Raw genomic sequence first — 8,801 nt, 5'->3', positions numbered from 1 at the left:
CACTTGCACCCATTTCTGCACAAACTTTCTGACCACGTCAGCACTTTCACCCCCGCCCCCCACCCTCCCGGACCCCCGGTCCCCTCCTTCCTCTTTGAAGTGGCAGCAGCCACATAAACCTCCCCGCGGCCCCGGCTTTATCACCCGCAGGCGAGGAAATGGCCACTGAGACTTTATGGGGCTGTTTTGTCGTCGCTCCGGACGGACGCTCTTTTGTCGTGGTTACTGTGAGAACCAGGATTCACGGCAAACAAATGGCGACGCGGCTCCAGTGAGGCAGCATGAGGCCGAACATGACATCGTCGACACGTCCACGCTTTGACATCTGACACTTTTATGAACGCACGGATTTTTATAAAATATCTATTGACTTCTCAAGTATAGATCTTTTATTGCTCAATTACAATTCCATAATAAAGCACATGTTTGTCAACAGAGTACTTGTTTCAAACAAACATAAAAAATATGTAATCATCAATCATGTACTTATAAATAAATTGTTAGAGACAGAAGACATTTGTCATAATTTAAGAGAAATCCAAATAGTTTCATATGATTTGATCAAATCAATATAATGATCTATACATGGAAATATTTAAGTTATGAAAAAAAAATGAAATGATGTGTTGGTGTTTCATCTGTAGGTTCAATTGTAATAATAAACAGAAAAAACGGATGTTCATGATTTTTAGATTTTGTATTCAGATTTTTAATAGAACAAAAAAATACACATGTATTTTTGCTTCATCAGCAAAAGCACAAAAAGTAAATATATATATATATATATATATATGTATATCTAGATCTATTATACTTCTTGTCTTTTGAATAAAGTGGATAATATGTATTTTCCATATTAATAAAAGATTTGGTTTATTTAAATCAACCTCATTCTGCAAAGTTTCCTTCATCCTCTTTGATTTATGGTTTGAACTGAATAAAGTTCAAGCTTATACAGTGAAAATGTATTTTAGTTAAATAAGAGTTCATATATATTATTATTATGGTTATTTTTTTATTTATATTTCTTATGTATTATTGAATAACTTTTTCATCGAAAATATTATGTTTAAAATTATCAATTTTGTTTTTATGACGTACCTTAAACGTCTGACGTTTTAGTGTAAACATTTTTTTTCATTAAATCTGGTTTCTGACTGCTCTAAAATTGTTTGTTTTTTTCGAGGTAATTGAATAGCTAGTAACTAGTTACTGTGTATTCAAAGTTACACAACGTGTTTAAAAACGGCTATAAAGCAAATTATGAAACAACTACTCGTATTTCTAAGTCAACTTACTTTACAACAAGAGCTGAACTTACCTCAGACATGAGTTCAGGCCAAACGTAAAACATGAAACAAGATGGAAAAACATCTGGTCCAATGTTGACGTGAAAGTTCAGCAGTTAAACTTGTGGTAAAGTGTCACAAAAACAATGTAATTTAACTGTCATTTCAACCAAACCACGTCATTAAACTATGAAGGACTGTGTTTGCAAAGCATGCTGGGATTCCCGAAATCTCTTCCGCCATGTTAGTGTTATAATGTTTATTTATTTTAATTCACAACTTGACGAAAATCAGCATTAAAAAGGAAATAAATAAATTACCAACTACGTGATTATTTTAAGGATTGAATAATATATTGGAAACGTCCAATGGCGCGAAAGTGCCGCGTCAGGTGGAAGGTGAACTTCACTGCACATTTGAGATCACGTGGTCAGTGCCGATCAATCACTGTGATCACCGTAAAGATCTTGTTAAAATAAACTAACAAATGTTGATCGACAGCTTGATAAATGTTGGATTTACTTTACAGAATAAACTTTTACTTACTTTGATGTCGTGTTGTTCTACAGATCAATACTTAATCGAACTCAAGAATAAAAGTGTATCAAACGTTTTCAAGTTATAACTGCGTCGTTACACTTCCGGTCACTTTAAAACATGTTTGTCGTTAGGATCACCAACATGTAACACAAAGTGTGACCACTAGATGTCGCTAAACTTTAAGATATCGAGCGTAAAACAGTAACTGAGTTTCACGCTTATAAGAGCCGACACCATCCATATGACGTACCCGTGGTGACCAGCAGAGGGAGACAGTGTTGGGTCTCCGCCCTCGTGCACACAAGTATACAAATAATCATAATAAATGTTACTAAAGGCAGGAAATTAAAAATATACAGTATATATATTTCAAACTCACTTTTTCTCTTAACTTACTAAATAAATGAACAAGTGTAGTCGTTGTTGTTATGATTATGTTCAGTTTAATACATCAGTGAATTGACTGTGTCCAGTGAAATAATAGTTTATAACAATATTAAAAAAATAAACGTATCAATAGTTATCTGATCATTTCCTTTTTACAACACATTCAACAGTTATAGATGATGATGAAGAAGATCATAAGGCATCATCATAAGGCTAAAGATGATAATGATATAATCATAATAAGACACTTTTCTTGCCAGTGTTGTAAACATTGTGTAAGTAAGTAATTTTTATTTATATAGCGCTTTTCCAGACCAGGGTCACAAAGCGCTTAAACAATCAAAACAATATTCAATAAAGTATATATTTTAAAGATCAAGATAAAACTGATAACACAACAGGAGTTCCAGAAAATCAAGGAAAAGCCTGAACAAATAGAAACGTCTTAAGATGTTTCTTAAAGGAGTCAGTAGATCCATCACAAAAAAAGAATGAAATAAGATAACACACAAATAAAGCAATAAAAAACAGAACCAAGCATCGTGATGAAGGCATTGATGATGGTGGATTTGACGGTGATGATGACAATAATGATGATAATAAAGTTGAGGACGATGATGGTGACGAAGGTAATAACGATTAAAATGATAATGGTTATGAAGATGATGATTTAAATGATGATATAAAAAGGATGATGGAGGTGTTGATGAAGATGATAACAATGATGATAAAGGTGATAACAATGATAATAATGAGGATGAAGGTGAGGATGATGATGATAATAAGGAGATAACAATGATGATAAAGTTGATAACAATGATGATAAAAATGTTAATAATGATGATAATGATGATGATGATGTGATGAAGTGATGATAAAAATAATAAAGATGATAACAATCATAATAATGGTGATGAAGATGAGGACGATGATGATGATGATAAGGATGCTAAAGATCATAATAATGCCTATAATGAAGGTGAGGATGATTATGATGTGATGAAGGTGATGATAAGGATGATAATGATGATGATGTGATGAAGGTAATGGTAAGGATGATAATGATGATGATGTGATGAAGGTAATGGTAAGGATGATAATGATGATGATGATGATGTGATGAAGGTAATGGTAAGGATGATAATGATGATAATGAAGGTGAGGATGATGATGATGTGATGAAGGTGATGATAAGGATGATAATAATGATGATGATGATGTGATGAAGGTAATGGTAAGGATGATAATGCTGATGATGTGATGAAGGTAATGGTAAGGATGATAATGATGATGATGATGATGTGATGAAGGTAATGGTAAGGATGATAATGATGATAATGAAGGTGAGGATGATGATGATGTGATGAAGGTGATGATAAGGATGATAATAATGATGATGATGATGTGATGAAGGTAATGGTAAGGATGATAATGATGATGATGTGATGAAGGTAATGGTAAGGATGATAATGATGATGATGTGATGAAGGTAATGGTAAGGATGATAATGATGATAATGAAGGTGAGGATGATGATGATGTGATGAAGGTGATGATAAAGATGATAAAGCTGATAATGATGATAATGAAGGTGAGGAAGATGATGATGATGTGATGATGAGAATGATAAAGATGTTAATAATGATGATAATGAAGGTGAGCATGATGATAATAATGATGGTGATGATGATAAGGATGATAATAATGATGATAATGAAGGTGAGGATGATGATGATGTGATGAAGGTGATGATAAAGATGATAAAGCTGATAATGATGATAATTAAGGTGAGGAAGATGACGATGAAGGTGATGATAGGGATGAAAAAGATCATAATAATGATGATAATGAAGGTGAAGATGATGATGATGGTGATGAAGGTGAGGATGATGATAATAATGATGAAGGTGAGAATGATGATAATCAAAATGATTATGATGATAATGAAGGTGAGGATGACGATGAAGGTGATGATTAAGATGATAATAATGATGAGGAAGGTGATGATGAGGATGATAAAGATGTTAATAATTATGATAATGATGAGGTTTGATGATGGTGATGTAGGTGATAAGGATGATAACGATTATAATAATGTTGATAATGAAGTTTAGGATGATAATGCTGATGATGATAAGATGATAAAGGTGATAATAACAATTATAAGGAAGGTGAGGATGATGATGATGATGACGATGAAGGTGATGAAAAGGATGATAAAGACCATAATAATGATGATAATGAAGGTGAGGATGATGATGGTGGTGATGAAGGTGAGGAAAAGGATGATAAGGATGATAAAGACTATAATAATGATGATAATGAAGGTGAGGATGATGATGGTGGTGATGAAGGTGAGGAAAAGGATGATAAGGATGATAAAGACTATAATAATGATGATAATGAATGTGATGATGAAGATGATAAAGATTATAAGAAGTTTATAATAATCCAACCTTCAAACCAACAAGTGTGTTAACCTTTGACAAACTCCAAAGCTATGAGAAACAAGATTGAGCTCCTCTCCTCCCTCCCTTATCTCCTCCACTCTCCTTGCTCTCCTTTTCTTCTCTCCCCCCCCCCTCATTTTAACTCTCTTTCTACTCACCTTTCTCCTCTCCACTCTCTCACTTCTCTACCTCCTCTTACTCCATCCCTCTCTCTGTGTGTGACTCTCTCTCCCTCCGTCTTTCTGTTTTTCCAAAAGTTCCGCTCGTCTCATTAACATTCCTTCACGTGAGCGCGGGTGTCACGGGAGCGAGGGCGGCGGCGGCGGCGGCGGTGGTGGAGGCGGCGGCGGCGCTCTGGTTGGAGGAGGCCGCGGTGGAGGCCATTCATGTGCCCCGGCTTGTTTTGAGGGAGAGCGCTCAGGCGTGATGCAGGCACCCGGGGAGACAATAGGTGGCAGCACCTCCAGACCCCGAACCAATCAGGCTTGACAGTCCCTCTTTCATCTGCTCCAGCAGTCGGTGGGCCCCCCTGCCACCCCCCCACACTCCTCCCCCCCCCTGACTCTGCTGACACTTTTCACTTTTCAAACTACCTAAAGTCCAAAGTGAGGCCAGCGAGAGTCGCTTGATGTCGGCTTGGATTAGCTTTTAAGTTCTGATCTCCAGTTCAAATCCTCTCTGAGTCTATCTTCTTATTTGTGTTTATTGTTTACTGGTTATTGAGGAAGAAAAACAAAGGTGTTTGTAGGTTAAGAAGATTATCGACAAATAAATATAACCAGCAAGTGGGGGAGCAAGTCGGTCAGAGTTAAAAGTGGGTGATAATATTTGCATCAGTAAGTAGTAGTATCTCAGTGCTTCAGTACGTGTGTCAACAAATGTGTGTGTGTACAGGACTTAAAAGTGCTTGACTCAATGAATAAAGAAAGGCAAAATCAAGAGTGGGTTAGTAAAGAAAGAAAGAAAGAAAGAAAAAGGGAAGCGTGTAAGAGTGAGTAGAGAGTAAACAGGAGTAGAATAGTTCATAAGTCAGAAGCATGTTATAAAACTAGTGTGCGTGATCCGGTAATTAATCAAACCAATAGTCAACTAAATAAAAAATACTTCATTGATATAATGGTCACCCTTTAGATTAGAAAACACACATTTAACTTTTTAATTAATTACTTATTTATATTTATTCAGCAGCCATTTGTTATCATTTTAAAGTACTTGTTATCAAACAAATGACGGCAAACAAGATCTAATAACAAAATATTAACTCTTAATAAGTAGGTAATTACTTTAGTGATGGTTCATCTTAAGTGTTAACCAGGTTAGGAGAGTAAGAAGATGTGACTCGGTTAGTTAAGCCAAGTTAGTAGACAAGTATGTGAATGAGCTGCCAAGTTAACAAGATAGTGGATGAAGATACGTTAGAGACTAGTTATGTAACTTAGTTAACTTACAATTTGTAGGTAAAAGAAATTACAGAGGTGAGTTAATATTTTTAGTCAGTAGGTAGGTCAGATAATAGTGACTCGGTAGGTTAATTAGCTGACTTAGTAGACAAGTATAGGAAAAAGCTGTCAAGTAAACTGGATGGTTGTCTTGGGAGTCAGTAAGTTAGTGAGTAGTACTGTAAGTAAGTTAATTTACAATGTGGAGGTAAGAGAGTTAGTACTGAGGTGTGTAGTTAATTTAGTCGGTAGGTAGGTCAGTGAGTCAGATAAAAGTTAATGAGTTAATTCTTAAAACAGCGATTTTGTGTAAGGGTAGTGAAGAAGATTAACATAAGTGATAACTAGTTAGAACATAACACATGATCTAGTAAGTTATTCCGAGGTCAGTATGTAACAAAGAATGTTTGTAAATTAGTTTGAAGTTGGTAAGTAAAAAAGAAAGTGGCCGATTAATCAGTAAGTTAGAAGCTTAGTCTGAGTCAACCAGTAAATAAGTCCAGGTAAGAGGGTTACACTGGACATCATGACTAACTCGGTATACTGTGAGGTAAGTATGTGCAACACTAATAGACCCAGGGACTCATTCATTCCTCATGCTATTAACTCATAACTCTGAGTTTGGGGGCAGAAGCGGATTTAAAAGTTTAAGTATTTATTATATTTAAACAATTTCCTGAAGGAGACCTCCTGAGGGATCAATAAAGTTCTACCTAACCTAACCTAACCTAACCTATTCTATGTTAATCTTTGTATCCTTTTCTTTGTGTTATTTCCTTTGATCCATATTCTTTATATTTCCACTCTGTTATTTTTATTTGCACTTTGTTCTTGTTCTTATGAAACTATCGTCTGCTCTGAACTGTAAACCCAATTTCCGAAGGAGATCTCCAGAGGAATGAATAAAGTGTATCTAGCTCTCTAGTAAGAAGGTACACGGGTGAGTAAGCATGTGAGTCAAACAGTGAGTGATGACCCTATAAACTAGTAAGTGAGTCAGTCAGTAGGGAAATGTGTGTTAAGTATTAAGGGTTTGATAATAAGTGGTGCGTCATCTCTACTAACTCAGAGTTGATCAATGCTGCCGACTACAGGTGACACGTCTACGAATCACTCGCTCACGTGGTCACCAGAGCACGCACAGGTTACTCAGGGTGACTCCACATGGGTCGCATCAAGAATGCTGTTTGTCGCCGCCGTGGCCGTGAAGCCGCGGCGCTGAAATAAAAGGTTTGCAGATCAAATGCGTGTCTGGACGGGATAAACAAGGCATGAATTATACAGATTGTTTGCTTCTGGAAGCAGGACTCTAACTACAGACCTCGCACGTACGAGATAGAGGGTACAGATCAGAGGCTGGTGATCCTGTAAACAACGCAACACGACATTTACAACGTCTTCGAACCCCTGATCTGCTGCCGGGTGGAAGGGAGAGCATCTTGAGATTCCTGCGCCAGAGTGGAGAGGACGTTTTTTTCTACCTGAGTGACTCAGCGAGTCATGAGTTTAATACATTAGAGTCAGTAAAAAGTTGTTACGTTTCAGGTTTGTTAGAAAATGAGTCAGAAAGTTATTTAAGTGAATAACTAGTTAGACAGAAGAGTGAGAACAAAAGGATGTTGTAAAACTAAGATTAGGTTGTTATTGATTATTATTTGTATATTTAAACATCAACATTATAAATAATAATTTTTTAAAAAACTAAGGAAAGTACTAATAATTAATGCCTAATAACTAGAGATGACAAATGGGTCAAAAAATGTTTTGTTCGTGGGCTGAACAAAATGTTTATAGTGAACCAAACTGTTTTAAACAGTAAGTCTGATTGAAATATGATTTATTATTCTTATAGGCTCAATATATCTATTATCTCTGTGTTTGTCCTCCTATGTCAAAAACCCACCAATCAAATTCCTTTCCTTCACTGTCTGTTTTACGGTTATCTGTAAAATTGTTGACATTTCTACCCTATGTTCCTTAACTAACCCGGATCAGTGCCATCTTTACTGGTCATGATATCAACAGAAACATTAATCTACTTTGATTTTAAGCAAACACCCGGACGGGCCAAATCAAACGATTTACCGGGCCAGATTCGGGCCCCTGGCCATGAATTTTAGTGAGTTCATGAGCACGACAGTAGATAAGTTAATTAGTTAATGAAATAGTAGGTGAAGTAAGTAAGAAATTATTAGTTGTAAAGCGCCTTTCTCAGACCAGGGTGACAAAGTAGGTACGTGATATAGTAATAGTATTGTAAAACGACTTAACTGGTAATTATTAAAGTCAACAACTGGTTAAGAGAGTGACAACTAGTAGATGAATGGATGAGTAGGTGGATGATCACATGACTTGGTTAGTTTTCAAGCCAATGAGCTATTAGTAAGTGTGTAAATACAACTCTGTAAGTACATTTGAATGAGTGGGTAGGTTATTTTAGTAGTTGAATAATAAGTCGGCAGTTTAGTACATGGTTAAGTCAGCAGGGTAGAAGTTAGTCGGTAAGTCGTTGTTACATCAGTTTAGTCTTAATGAAGCTGGTAAACTGGTAAAATTGTGTGCAAGTAGTAAATGACATGTGATTTGTGGGTCAGTAGTTTAGTACATAAACTAATAAGTAGGTGAGTCGATGAGTTAGTCAGTAAAAGGGGACGTTCAAAAGTGAGTTAGTGGGTGGTTATGGAGACTTGTTAAGTG

This window comes from Callionymus lyra, chromosome 12, assembly GCF_982586985.1.
Source record: "Callionymus lyra chromosome 12, fCalLyr1.hap1.1, whole genome shotgun sequence".
NCBI lineage: Eukaryota > Metazoa > Chordata > Actinopteri > Syngnathiformes > Callionymidae > Callionymus > Callionymus lyra.
This window is presented reverse-complemented; position numbering follows the sequence as displayed.